Below are 15719 nucleotides of genomic sequence, written 5' to 3'. Positions count from 1 at the left end.
CTGGAGTGAGTGTGGAATTATAGTGGCCCTCTGGAGTGAATGTGGAACTATAGTGGCTATTGGCCATATTCAGATCGCAGCCATCTTGCCAGGAACGTGATACTACGTGATACTTCCCATAGACGGCTCTTTCATCCAAACAGAAAAGTCCTCTCTAATTATATTAAACAACGTTAAAATCACCAACATTGCAGTTGTAGGGACAGCTTGAATTATCGTCTTTCAATCTATAAAGTGTTTTTTCTTTCATAAAAAATCCACCGTAGACATTTTATGAGCTACTTCCTGTCAATAAATTCCTTGCAAGTGTTGGAGTTTGGAAGAGCTCGTTGACTGTCACTCAACAGCCCAGGCGTAACACCTGTTTTGAATGTGCACATAGTGCAGCAGGCAGCAGGAGGTTGCTTTACTGATAACGAGCGCTTCCATACTCTGATACTAGAAAATAATCATCTGCAAGGAATTTATTGACAGGAAGTAGCTCATAACATGTCTATGGTGGATTTGTATTAAACAAAAACTGCAATGTTGGTGATTTTGACGTTGTTTAATATAATTAGAGAGGACTTTTCTGTTTGGATGAATGGGCTGTCTATGGGAAGTGTCACCTAGGTATCACGCTGCTGGCAAGATGGCTGCGGTCTGAATATGGCCTATTGTGTCTGGTCAATATTCATTAGAACAATGTGAAGTTATAAACCTTCATTCACTTCTTCACTTGCAGCCAGCCGGGCTTCCATGGCTGTCCGCTTCGCTGAAAACAGAACAAATAGAACAAACAGCCAATTAAAATGCAGTCAATAATAAATACTAAATAGTTTCATTTAAAAACGCAGCAATAAGTTGAGTGTTTATTAACCCTAGAAGAACACTAAACCCAACTTTTTTCACACCATCACTAATTTAATCAGATGTAATATACACTACTAGTAATTGGTATACTGACCATGGTATTACTGTGCTTAAATGACCAGCCTGACCTGAACCCCACAGATATATATATATATTCAACAATACAACTTAGTTTAAAACTGCTATCAAAGCAAATCTGGGCTTTCATAACACCTCAACCTCTAATATTTTGAGATACAAGTTGTAGTATTTTTTTATTTTCACGAGCTGTATGCCAGAATGATCAAGATTATAACAAAACAAAGTTTTAAATATTTCACTTTATGCACAATTAATCCCGAATATATGAAAGTTTCACTTTTTTAATTATATTATGGAAGATAATTAATACATTTAATAAAATGAATATTCTAATGTTTTGAGATGCAGCTGTATAGTGTCCCTCTCCATCGACAGAATCATGAAAACCCCTAGCCGCAATTTGCAACTCTAGATTCTCCAGAGTTGCAATACCCTCCATTGACTTTTGTTTCATATAAATCCACCATAGACATGCTATGAGCGAATATGAGACTGCTCGCCCCTTTACCAACTCGCCCCCGCAATTTTTTTCTAATGTAGTTAACAATTAATTTAGTATTTCCCTCCTTCTCTGAAATGATCTTGTATACAGATGTATTTGATTGCATAGTAGTCGATCTCTAAAATTAGAAAGAACATCATGTCACAGAGACGGTGACTGCTTAATTAAGTTAATGTAGGACCTTCTAGCAGTTAATTTAGTTTTATTAATCACATACATAAATGTGCATGGTGATTTGGCACCTTCCCACAGAGCCAAAACTACTATTAACTGGTGTACTGACCATGGTAATACTGTGCTTAACTGACCAGCCAACTGGCCTGACCTGAACCACAGATAATTTATATTGTATTGTCAAGAGGAAGGAGTTAGACACTATATTCAACAATACAAATGAGTTTAAAGCTGTTATCAAAGCAAACCTGGGCTTCCATAACACCTCAACAGTACCACAGGCTGATCACCTCCATGCCACGCCCCATTTATGAAATAATGTGTTTAAAAGTAGCTCAGACCACGTATTGAGTGCATAAATAAATATGCTTTTCAGATGGTCGACATTTCTGTATTTGAAACGTTTTTTCTCATGACATATACTAATATTTTGAGATAGGATGTTTTGATTGTCATGAGCTGTATGCCAGAATCATCAAGATTAAATCAAAACAAAGGTTTCAATATGTCACTTTATGCACAATGAATCTATGGGCGCGTTCGGCTATGCGCACCGGGAATGTGGTCAGTTTGTTGAGTGTGGTGGGCGTTGACGTCACAGAGTGCGTTCAGTGTGCCTTATTTACGAACGACCAGTTACAACACACCATTCACACTGAGCAACCCTACCCTGAGGGTAGGGTCGCTCTGTGCGGGCACTCGGCACACCCGGTGCGCAGTGCACTGGATTTTCGAACGACAACGCACTGAGTGCACTGAATAAACCAACGACAAGAGAGCACACCAGTGCGTTCAGGGCGCATTTCCAAACGCGCCCCAAAATATATGAAAGTTTCACTTTTTGAATTATATTATGGAAGAAAATAATACATTTAACAAAATGAATATTTTGTTGATGTTTTGAGATGCAGCTGTGTAGTGTCCCTCTCCATCTCCCCTGAATTAAAACAATGTGGAGTTATAAACCTTGGTTTGCTTCTTCACTTGCAGCCAGCCTGGTTTCCATGGCTGTCAGTTTAGCAAGGAGGGCTGAAAACACAAGAGCATAACATTCAGTCAATCATGTCAAATAGTGTATTTTTATAGTGTATTATAAGTGTATATCAAGTATTAAATAAATACATTTAAAATATACTACCAATGTTTTAATATAATAACATTACAAACTAATGTGATTAAAATATATTTGATAGTATAACTAATACAAGTATACTTCAAATTAATGACTTTTATACTCCAAATAAAATGTAAGCATTATATATAATATATATGCAAATTTATACTTCTCCAAAGTATATATATATTATATATAATTCGGAAAAGTATACATTTGCATATATTTGCATATATAACTCTTAATTGGAGCAACGTACTATACATATGAATGGAAAAAGGGGAGAGAGACTGTCCAAACCAACAGACATTTCGATTCATGGTTTTACTAACAAATCACATAAAACAACATAAATCACCAAATAACTCCACAACAAAACCCTAAACACAATTACGCATAACATAACTCCAGTATACATTCAAATATTCAAATAATAACACAAATAAGAACAATAACACACGGTCCTTGGCGCCCCAGTGTATGCTGGGAAATGGACTTCCTCTAGCCACTCCCATTTCACCTGGCAGTATTTATAGCACATTAGTACTTAATATACTTAAACTTAATATACTGAAAGTTTATACTTGTATTGTATTTATAATGTATTAAAAATACAATCTGAAAATATATTTACTTAAAATATGCTAAGAGTGCATTTAAAAAATACAATCTACAAATATATTTTTAATTATTATATTAAAGTACATCTTACAATAAATGCATGTTCAGGAGAACTTGCTATGAATATATTGCTAATGGACTTAAAATATAATAATCACCAATATATTTTTAATTATTATAATTAAAGTACATCTTACAATAAATGCATGTTCAGGAGAACTTGCTATGAATATATTGCTAATGGACTTAAAATATAATAATCACCAATATATTTTTAATTATTATAATTAAAGTACATCTTACAATAAATGCATGTTCAGGATAACTTGCTATGAATATATTGCTAATGGACTTAAAATATAATAATCACCAATATATTTTTAATTATTATAATTAAAGTACATCTTACAATAAATGCATGTTCAGGAGAACTTGCTATGAATATATTGCTAATGGACTTAAAATATAATAATCACCAATATATTTTTAATTATTATAATTAAAGTACATCTTACAATAAATGCATGTTCAGGAGAACTTGCTATGAATATATTGCTAATGGACTTAAAATATAATAATCACCAATATATTTTTAATTATTATAATTAAAGTACATCTTACAATAACTGCATGTTCAGGAGAACTTGCTATGAATATATTGCTAATGGACTTAAAATATAATAATCACAAATGTATTTTTAATTATTATAATTAAAGTACATCTTACAATAAATGCATGTTCAGGAGAACTTGCTATGAATATATTGCTAATGGACTTAAAATATAATAATCACAAATTTATTTTTAATTATTATAATTAAAGTACATCTTACAATAAATGCATGTTCAGGAGAACTTGCTATGAATATATTGCTAATGGACTTAAAATATAATAATCAACAATATATTTTTAATTATTATAATTAAAGTACATCTTACAATAAATGCATGTTCAGGAGAACTTGCTATGAATATATTGCTAATGGACTTAAAATATAATAATCACAAATGTATTTTTAATTATTATAATTAAAGTACATCTTACAATAAATGCATGTTCACGAGAACTTGCTATGAATATATTGCTAATGGACTTAAAATATAATAATCACCAATATATTTTTAATTATTATAATTAAAGTACATCTTACAATAACTGCATGTTCAGGAGAACTTGCTATGAATATATTGCTAATGGACTTAAAATATAATAATCACAAATGTATTTTTAATTATTATAATTAAAGTACATCTTACAATAAATGCATGTTCAGGAGAACTTGCTATAAATATATTGCTAATGGACTTAAAATATAATAATCACAAATGTATTTTTAATTATTATAATTAAAGTACATCTTACAATAAATGCATGTTCAGGAGAACTTGCTATGAATATATTGCTAATGGACTTAAAATATAATAATCACCAATATATTTTTAATTATTATAATTAAAGTACATCTTACAATAACTGCATGTCAGGAGAACTTGCTATGAATATATTGCTAATGGACTTAAAATATAATAATCACAAATGTATTTTTAATTATTATAATTAAAGTACATCTTACAATAAATGCATGTTCAGGAGAACTTGCTATGAATATATTGCTAATGGACATAAAATATAATAATCACAAATGTATTTTTAATTATTATAATTAAAGTACATCTTACAATAAATGCATGTTCAGGATAACTTGTTGTGAATATATTGATAAAGTACTTAAAATATAATCATCACAAATGTATTTGTGATTATATGTATTTAAGTTAGACAAAAGTAAACATAAAATGAATGCACTCATGAAAAGCATATTTTCATACTATTTGAAATATATTTCTCATTTAGTACACTTATCACAAATGTGCTAAATCACAAATAAATGTATGTTCACTTATATTATATTTAGCAAAAATGTACTGTTAATATGATTAGAGACACTACAAGTATACATTTAACATACTTTCTGTGCTAAAAGTGTACTTAAGTATGGAATAAATATATTTATTTCTCTTCATCTCTCCTGAATGAATATTGTAATGTTTTGAGATGCAGCTGTGTAGTGTCTCCCCTGAATGAAAACAATGTGAATTTATAAACCTTCATGCTGTTGGTTTGCTTCTTCACTTGCAGCCAGCCTGGTTTCTATGGCTGTCAGTTTAGCAAGGAGGGCTGAAAACACAAGAGCATAACATTCAGTCAATCATAAATACTAAATAGTTTCATTTAAAAACACATATATCTGTAAGCTGTCTGATTGACAGCCCATACATCCAAACATAAAGGTCCTATATCTGATTGACAGCCCATACATCCAAACATAAAGGTCCTATCTGATTGATAGCCCTTACATCCATACAGAAAGGTCTTATATCTGATTGACAGCCCATACATCCAAACATAAAGGTCCTATCTGATTGACAGCCCATACATCCACACATAAAGGTTAAACTCACTTTGCCACTCGATTTGCCACTCACATGTATGCTTTATATTATAGAGCATATATATATAGAGTCTATAAGAGTGTTTTCTAATAAGTTATAATAGTCAGGGGATATTAAAGGAGAATTCCATGCTAGAAGGCTTTCTTACCTTTCTTACCTTTCTTCATAGTTGTTACGTCCCCACCAAAGAGGTCCAGGTGTTTTTTTGTGCAAAACCTCCTTATTGGCTATTTCCCCTACCATAAGCCCTCAATGAATTGCATTGAATGGGAATGGAAAGGGGCTATGGGGTGTTGTGCTAATTCGCTTATTTCCATCGAAATAAGTAGTAAAGTGTGCCGCTTGGATAATTATTTACATTATGTAGAGAGGATATATACAAAAATATAATTTTGAGCGATGGAAATAAGCAAATTAGCACAACACCCCATAGCCCCATAACACCTGGACCTCTTTGGTGGGGACGTAACAACTACAAATAAAGGTAAGAAAGCCTTCTAGCATAGAATTCTCCTTTAATATAATCTGGGAATACAATTCTTACCAAGAATTTTCTTCACTAATGTGTTTGTAAAGGTTTCTACTAACATATCTATAGTCACCAATGTGTTTGTAAAGGTGTCTACTAACATATCTATAGTCACCAATGTGTTTGTAAAGATGTCTACTAACATATCTGTAGTCACCAATGTGTTTGTAAAGGTGTCTACTAACATATATATAGTCACCAATGTGTTTGTAAAGATGTCTACTAACATATCTATAGTCACCAATGTGTTTGTAAAGGTGTCTACTAAAATATCCCACATTGTTTTCTAATTTTTTTAAAGGGGGGTTGACCCCCTTTGGAATTTTTGACAGCTGCTGAAAGTTGGGGTACCATACAACCATTATAAGGCAAAATGTTCTACATTTTATTATGCTTTAAGTAGCACGTGACATGTCAAATTATGGGGTTTTCATGATTCTGATTTCAAGCATTATTTTTGCACAAAAACACTCCTTGGGCTGAATTAGGCCATAGACACTTATAGTATTATAATACTTGATATTATAAGTAATTATAATAAAGTTTATAATGTGTTATGATTAAGCTTATAAAGTATAATGATTATTTATCAGTGCCTATAAATATAATTATACATGTTTACGAGAAGATTATAATGTCTTATAAGTGTGTTCATAAATACGTTTTAAACATGGGATGCATAGCAAATGTTACCAAATAATAATTAAAACATTGACGTTCTCACCTTCATTCACAGAACCTCCTCCTGGTGCTCCCACCTCATTCTTACTGGAATTACATTTCTTGTCCTTTTCTGGAAAATATACAACAAAATCACATCATGTCAAACAAACGTAGAAAACAAACTCACTCACTTCATCAACGGTGGTGTGGCACCGCCAGGAGAGTGTGACCCAACTTAATGTGTTTTAAGAGTCAGTTTAATTATTTAATCATTTTGTTTAAATGAAGGTTTACATTTAATACTGTGAATTAATTGCACTAGCAAAGTGTAACATGCAGTGAGGACAGAACGTTTGTTCTAGCCCAGGTTCTCTGGGGTCCCAATATAAGGAGCGCAGCTTCCGGTTCCCCTCAGTTACATTCTGGAAAGAAAAGCAACACGTCAAATCTTTTCATTGCTCCGTCATTATCCCTGTTTATTCAGGTTCAGTTTTGTTAATGAGGTACTCAGCAGCCCTGAGACCTGTAACAGAGGCTTGTCATGTCAGCTGTCAATCACTCAACTCAATGAAGGCCAATGGGCTGTAAAACAATATGCCCATTTTGACCTATTATGTTTTTCAGTGATCCTCACACAGCACATTCCCATGTCAAGGATCCCCAGATGAATGCATTTGCCCAACTAAGGACGGCTAATCCAAAATTGAAATTATTTTTTTCCAAGATTACTTTTGAAAATAGCAGATCTATACCAGGTCACAATCAATCACATTCATTCATTAAAACTATGAACTCTGACTGCAGGGGGATATATATAATGATCATTATAACAATGTGCAAGAACATATTTAAAAAGAAGGAAGAACTTTATATTTGTGGACAATCAAAATATGTTTTTTTTATTTTAATGTGGTGTCATTAAAATTAATCTGGATATGGCAGACTCACTATCTAGAAAATAAAAACATGGCACTTCATTTAAAATAGTTTACAGACCCCTGTTAAATGCGTTTATTTTTATAGACCTATTTACTTGTTTCTATGAGACATGGCAACAGCCTCGTTTTGCGTCTTTTTTTTGTAAAATGTTGAGATTAGAAACGGCCATAATTCTTTCATTTCTCAACCTTAAAAATAAATAAAAACATCTCCATAATCCGTGGGAAGTTTGCTTTCATATGCTGTATCACACCCGATTCAAGTCTTCTTCAATAAAATGCTACGAGCGAACTCAGCGAAGACCATACCATCGGGGCCACAGCATTACGCAGCACGCATTCAACTCATTCCTTCGTCGTGACTTGAATTAAATAAAATATAATAAACGTTATTTTACTGGTGTTTTTCAATAGAAACAAATAAAGAGCGTGTGTAGGCTAATGTGTGCAAGTGCAACAGTGCATATACATGCATGCACTAGGCTATATTTCTTCCGTGTCGGGATGGTGATTGAGCTCTTCAAGTTCACAGCCCGTTTGTCTTTCATAAAAAAACGTTGATATTAGCCTATAAACACTCATGGTTCTCTCATTTCTCAACCGTTTCATTAAATGTAAAAATCTCCAAATTCCTTAGGAATCTTGCTTTCATTCGCTGTATGGTACATGGTTCTATCGTTATCGAATTAAACAATATCAAACGAACTTGCATGTTCAGGGGTTAGACGATTCTGGGAACATTACGCATGGATTGCCAATTTGCCAATATGCTGCTATCTACTCGCAGTTCCATTCCGATCTGAAAGGTATAGGTGGGTCTGTTCTTTTGAGGCATAAAGGTGATAGCATGCAGTGCAATAGGAATAATTAACCCAAATGTGACAAAGGCATGTCATGTCTTCTATGGTGCCAGCCTGAAGAAATGTAATACCACGATCCCCAAAGGGCGCATTCCGTATGTGACATCAGCTGACTGGTAAAGAGAATAGTACGGACATGTTGATTGGGTACGTCTCAAACACTCCTTAAACACTCCCATGACTAATTCACGGCCGTTTTGCGCACTCCACGGGGTGTCGAAAGCGCTTCTTACCATGCCCATAATTGTTATATGACATTCCACACGCCCCCACCTCTTAAAACTGTAATATTATATGTAATATTGTTCCACTTGCATAATCGACCCCTAAGGGCTGTATTTTGCGTGTCTTAAGTACCAGGTCTTATTACTTAACTTAAGACCTGGAGGCGTGGTCAATGCTCTTTGGCCACTCAAAATAGCCTGGTACTTAAGACACGCAAAATACAGCCCTAACTCTGAGGGAAACCACAGGGATCGAACCGGGAACCTCTCTGGGAACCTCACGGTTGCCATACGGCTGTTATACCAGCCACTCTACCGCTGATCCACTGCTACCCCCAGTATGAGACCTTCCGGCCACTCTACCGCTGATCCACTGCCACCCCCAGTATGAGACCTACCGGCCACTCTACCGCTGATCCACTGCCGCCCAGTATGAGACCTCTTTGCATTTATGAGGGAGGGGCTAAAATGAGGCAATTTTGTGATTGACATTTTACTAATAGAATGAATAGATTTACAAATTGAATAGACTTGCACAGAAAATGGAAATGACATTTTTCACTTTGAAGGGACATTTAAAGGGATAGTTCAGATTTTTTTAATTAAGCTGCATGAAATACTTTCCATTAATATAGTGGTTGCAACTGTATTGATTGATTGCCCGAGTCCCGTGGTGGGAGTTCTGCTCTGGTTCTGATTGGTTGAGTCCCGTGGTGGGAGTTCTGCTCTGGTTCTGATTGGTTGAGTCCTGTGGCGGGAGTTCTGCTCTGGTTTTGGTGAATATTAAGTAGTTCCGGTCATTTTGCGGGGGGCACTGGGACCACGCTCAGTGGCCTTGTGGTTAGAGTGTCCGCCCTGAGACTGGGAGGTTGGGGTTCGATCCCCGGCCGGGTCATAACAAAGACGGTAAAAATGGGACCCAGTGCCTCCCTGCTTGACACTCAGCATCAAGGGATGGATTGGGGGTAAGTCCCTGCGACATACTAGCGTCATTTCCAGGGGGTGTACTTGTACACCAAGCTGCCTCACGCTACAGAAACAGGAGATAGGCTCCTGCCCTATGGGCCTCATGGCTCGGCAAGGCTACTTACTACTACTTACTGGGGCCACGCAGTAAAAGTAAATTAATCCACAAAACTAGCGTCATTTGTATTGTTGACCTAATTTTGTAATATTAGCGGAACTTTTGTTCAACTTTGAGCCCTCTATCACATGGAACTATTTCTTTGGCGTAGTGATATGGACACAAAAAGCATAGTTCCGTGTGATAGAGGGGTAAAAAATGAACGAAAGTTGCACTAATATTTTAGAAATAGGTCATTTACTTTTACTGCGTGGCCCCAGTGCCCCCCCCCCCCCCCCCCCCCCCCCCCACAAAATGACCGGAACTACTTGATATTTCACCAAAACCAGAGCAGAACTCCCACCACGGAACTCGGGCAATCAATTAATACAGTTACAACCACTATATTAATGTTAAGTTAAAACAAATCTGAACTATCCCTTTAAAATGGAAATTATCACTTTAAAGGGAATCCAAGCTAATAGAAACTGCAGGCTTTCTTTTCCTGAAAAGTGTTAAATTAGTGAGGACCAATTATATGAAGATAGGTTGAAAAGTGTGACCAGATTTGACTGAGAGCCTGCCATCGTGCAAACTCCAGCTTTTCACCAGAGGAGAAAAACTGAATGTTTATTTATATTGTATCCAAAATGCAATAATAGCAATTCAGATACTAGAGCATGTCTGAAATAAATATCAGAGCTGAAATTGACATGTAAATATGAAATAAATGTTTAAACATGTATCTAGGTGTAATGTTAGAGACCACAGAAGTGAACCTTTTAAGCCTGTTTTCTAAACTCGCTGTTTCTCTGCAAGACATTACTTTATAAGCCATATCTCCAAAACTGGTGGGTCAAACTGAACCACCAATGTGTCAATTCAATTCAATTTGAAGCTATGATTCCCTGCTTTCATATATGACTTGAAAAAACGAAAATAAAAAAAGTCCCTCGGCTCAGTCAAAAATGGCCACAAGTGGGGAAGTGGTCCTTTAAGCCCTCAGCCAATCAAATCATCGCCATGGGTGATGGGGTACACACGCACACACAATGCTGGGCATAGGAGGGGATAGCACCCCATAGGAGGGGACAGCACCCCATAGGAGGGGACAGCACCCCTCAAAATAAATACATTCAATAAAATAAGGTCAATCACAACATTGCCCCATGTCATGGTAACCTTCATTTAAAAGGAAAATCACATAGAGGTAAAATCGTAAATTATGCATTTATATAGCACTTTTTATGCAAAGGGTTTTCCATATATTGTGCATGCACTCTCTCCACACACACACACACACACACACACACACACACACACACACACACACACACACACACACACACACACACACACACACACACACACACACACACACACACACACACACCTTTCCATATATTGTGCATTCTCTCACTCATTCTCTCTCACACACACACACACACACACACACACACACACACACACACACACACACACACACACACACACACACACACACACACTCTGATGGCGGAGGAAACCAATCAAGCAAATGTTTGGTGGTTTTTTTGGGCCACCACAATGCTTTTCCAATGGGACTCACATGGTTTGACCAAACATTTTTGTTTGATGAGGGGGGAGGGGCAGAACACCACCAGCATTCAGCAATCAATTTTCTTGATTGGTGTTTGGTATACGTGCGAATGAGGCCTCAGACAAAAGTGTGTAAACACAAACATTGAAAAGTGAGGACGCAATTTGTGATTGTCCAGATTAAGATGTGTGATGTAGGTTCAGTCAATGGAAGATTTGACCCAAAATAAATTGCAATAGTAAAAGGTTTTTATGATCCCAATAACAGATTCAAGATTGATTATTATATACATTTTGGATCATGTTAAATGCAGGGATTGAACGTTGAATTTCAGACCAAAAAAATACATTTACCCAAACAGTTATGTCTGTGAGGAGCTGGTCACAGATAGAGTGAAAGTGTTATATTAGGCCTATTATTTATGCTATATATATTATTGTGTCACAGTCACAGATATTGCGCAGCAGCGCGCACATGCATGCTGGCCGGGTGGAGAGAGAGAGAGAGAGAGAGAGAGAGAGACAGAGAGACAGAGAGAGAGAGAGAGAGAGAGGCAGAAAGAAAAAGAAAGAGAGAGAGAGAGAGAGAGAGAGAGAGAGACTGCGTGTTAGCAGGCATTTTAATACCGCCAACGTCTACGTTGGGTCCTGTGGCCGCCGGTAGCCTACCATATTGAAAACCTCTAAGGCAAAACATTCAAATTTGAAATATGCTTTTAGTAGCATGTGACGTGTCAAACTATAGGCGTTATTCATGATCTGAATCCATTGCAAGCATTAGTTTTACACAAAAAACACTCCTTGGGCTAAAAACGGACATATATATCCGTCTTCACAATAGGTTTTCAACGGTACCCCAAAGGTCAACCCCTGAATTGACCATAATCCAAAATGTAAATAATAATCAATTTTAAAATGTTATTTGGATGACACTAAGGATCATAAAAAAACATGAATTATTATAATTTATTTATTTATAAAAATATTCTTTTTAGCTTAGATTGACTGGCCTAATGATAAGAGTGACACTCACTTCACACAGGTGTGATTTTTTTTAGCAAGGCATAAGGGTCAATAATAAATTAAATAAACTGAATTAAACCCACTATAATTTTTTTTAATTAAAGCTAATCTGAACTTGAAAACGGTCAAAAAGCAGCCCTAGAACCTCGTGGTCTAGAAGTAACAGCCTCTCCATCATTCTTACCTGTGAGGTGTTTTAAGGGCTGGTCATCAGCGTGGTGGTTGAGGTTGACCTCCAGCGTAGCTTGGTCATCATGGTGGTTAAGGGTGAGGTCCAGCGATCCTTGGCCCTCGTGGTGGTTGATGTTCAACTGGAACTCCAGGTCGGTGTCGGCTGAACACAGGCAGAAGAGGACGATCAGGAACATGGCTGCAGTCTCCATCTGTGTGTGTGGATGCTGTGCCAGGTAGTGTATATCTTATATACACTACCTGGCTACTGGTAAACTTTTTTTTTTCTCGCAGACCTGCATTGGGAATGCCAGCCCTGAGTGATTTGATGCCTTAGGCAGGATTTGACCTGGAAGACATTTAGAACATTCTCTGCATTCCATGTGCTTTTCCATTCCACGCCTGCATATGACAGCTTGACAGCAGTCATCACACACACAATCATCAATCATCACACACACACACACACAGGCCTACAAGCTACTCTTGATTGAACCAGAAACTATAACCTTAAACTCAGTAAACTTAACTTGCCCGTGGGCATGGTTATAAACACAACCTGTGTAGGAATTACTATGTGTCACCCCCCCCCCCCCCCCCCCCCCCCCATCTCTCTCCCCATTTCCTGTCAGCCTACTGTCTGTCCCACTATAAAAAATATATATAAAATATAGGTGAAAGCCACGTACGTTAAAAACAGACGGCTCGCTATTTGACATAATTCCTGCTGGGATCCACTCATAAGGAAGAACTCTAGTGTGTGTGTGTGTGTGTGTGTGTGTGTGTGTGTGTGTGTGTGTGCACATAACATCTGTTGCGCTAAACAACAGCATCATCACATAATATCCGTGTGTCCGTGTGCAACATATGAGCAGGACGGTACACACCATGACCTGAGAGGCCTCTCTCAATGCATATCGCCCCAGGGGGATTAAGTCTGGCCTTTCTCAATGCATATCGCCCCAGGCAAAACAACTTGTTCATGCTACTAACACTGCCCGTACTGCTGTTTACTTCTGACCCCTGTTTCAAGTCACTGTACTCTCAATGTGTCCAGAGAGAGTTGGGGGGGATGGGGGAGTGGGTGGGAGAGGATGAGCAAGCTTACTGTATCTGTACATGTACGTATGTATTGTCTATTTGTGTAACTGCACGGTACTGTGTTTTGGACCCCCTCTAAAATGAGATACTGCATCTTAACCCTTGGACTACCAATCCCAATTCTTTTGTTTGGGTAACAAATTGGCATATTTTTAATTCATAATTTTCACATCAATAGAAAGATCTGGTGGTTTGAACAGATGTTTTTTTATTTTTTTCATTGCTAGTGTATTCTCTCGAATTGCCACCAGATGGCGGGAACGCACCATTATGCTGATTTTGGCCAAAATAGACGAATCTTCCTAAGTCACTTCCGGTTCAACGATCAACAACATCCGGCAGTATTTTGACCCTAGTCACTAGCTTGGCTGGTCCGGATTGCTAAGCTAATGCTATATTTTTCATAACTAAGTCAAATTAACCTCAAATCAACCCAAAAATATCAATAATTTTACAGCGACGCACATAGAGACGGCGCGTGTGCACGATAGCGCACGATCACGTGGATTTCGGCCGTTTTCTGGTAAATTACATCCAACATTAGTGATATTAGCGAAAAAATGCTAATTTTTGCTCCATTGAACCCCCGATAACTGACATTGATTGAAATTCCGTTAATTCCGGGAACGGCAGGTTTGTATTTTTAGCAATAATCCGTTTTAATAAAATTCTGAGATGAAGTCTCAATGCAGCGGCAGTGGCTCAGGGGACCAGGGTAGTGACCAGTGGCTCAGGGGACCAGGGTAGTGACCTGTGGCTCAGGGGACCAGGGTAGTGACCAGTAGCTCAGGGGACCAGGGTAGTGACCAGTGGCTCAGGGGACCAGGGTAGTGACCTGTGGCTCAGGGGACCAGGGTAGTGACCAGTGGCTCAGGGGACCAGGGTAGTGACCAGTGGCTCAGGGGACCAGGGTAGTGACCTGCGGCTCAGGGGACCAGGGTAGTGACCGGTGGCTCAGGGGACCAGGGTAGTGACCAGTGGCTCAGGGGACCAGGGTAGTGACCTGTGGCTCAGGGGACCAGGGTAGTGACCGGATGGCAACCACAAGATTCCAGTTCGATTGGGAATTAATGTACAGACCTCCATTTAACAGCATTTCTATCTCTGGGACCCCCAATTTATATTATTGTAAAATCAATGTTAATTTAACTCTGAGTGTAAAAATGGTTCCATTTGTACACTCTCGGAGGTACAGACCCATAAGGGTCCATTTTGTTCCAAACTATCATTTAGCTGGGGACCCCCTGGAGCTATCATTTAGCTGGGGACCCCCTGGAACTATCATTTAGCTGGGGACCCCCTGGAACTATCATTTAGCTGGGGACCCCCTGGAACTATCATTTAGCTGGGGACCCCCTGGAACTCCCTCAAGGACCCCACTTTGAGAACCACAGTTCTAGGGTTAATGAACAAGTTTCTGTACATCTGTAGGGATGAACGTTATGAACTATTATGCTAACGTAGCCTATCTGGAATGCACCCTCCTCCAGGAGAAATGCACACACACCCTACAAGCTAAACTTGACTTGATTTATTCAACGTAATAATTGCATGCTAAATGCTTCTTGCGGAAACATCAAAGAAAAAACACTGGAACAGTTTACCGTGAGAAACAGAACAGAGTTCTGTGATTAAGGGAGGGTCGTGACAGGAGTTTAAGAGAATGCATCGTCAACATAGCAATTAATAAACAGGTTTCTGTAGGGAGCACGTAGCCTGGAATGCATCCTTCTATGTGTGTGTATATTAATTGCCATCCGTCAGTCACGCT

The 15719-nt window shown here is 37.7% G+C and overlaps 1 long non-coding RNA gene across 1 annotated transcript; it reads right to left on the bottom strand.

Annotated features, from left to right (window-relative positions):
• Positions 1-700: 700 nt before the first annotated feature.
• On the bottom strand, positions 701-7121 carry LOC310855919. Its single transcript, XR_014569041.1, has 3 exons — positions 7052-7121; positions 2576-2638; positions 701-742 (listed from the first exon to the last, which is right to left on the bottom strand). It is a non-coding gene; the product is annotated as an uncharacterized lncRNA (long non-coding RNA).
• Positions 7122-15719: the final 8598 nt, after the last annotated feature.

This window comes from Protomyctophum parallelum, assembly GCF_964188405.1.
Source record: "Protomyctophum parallelum genome assembly, chromosome: 3".
Taxonomy (NCBI): domain Eukaryota; kingdom Metazoa; phylum Chordata; class Actinopteri; order Myctophiformes; family Myctophidae; genus Protomyctophum; species Protomyctophum parallelum.
Note: the sequence above shows the minus strand (reverse complement) of the source record. Positions and strands in the feature narration are given on the sequence as shown.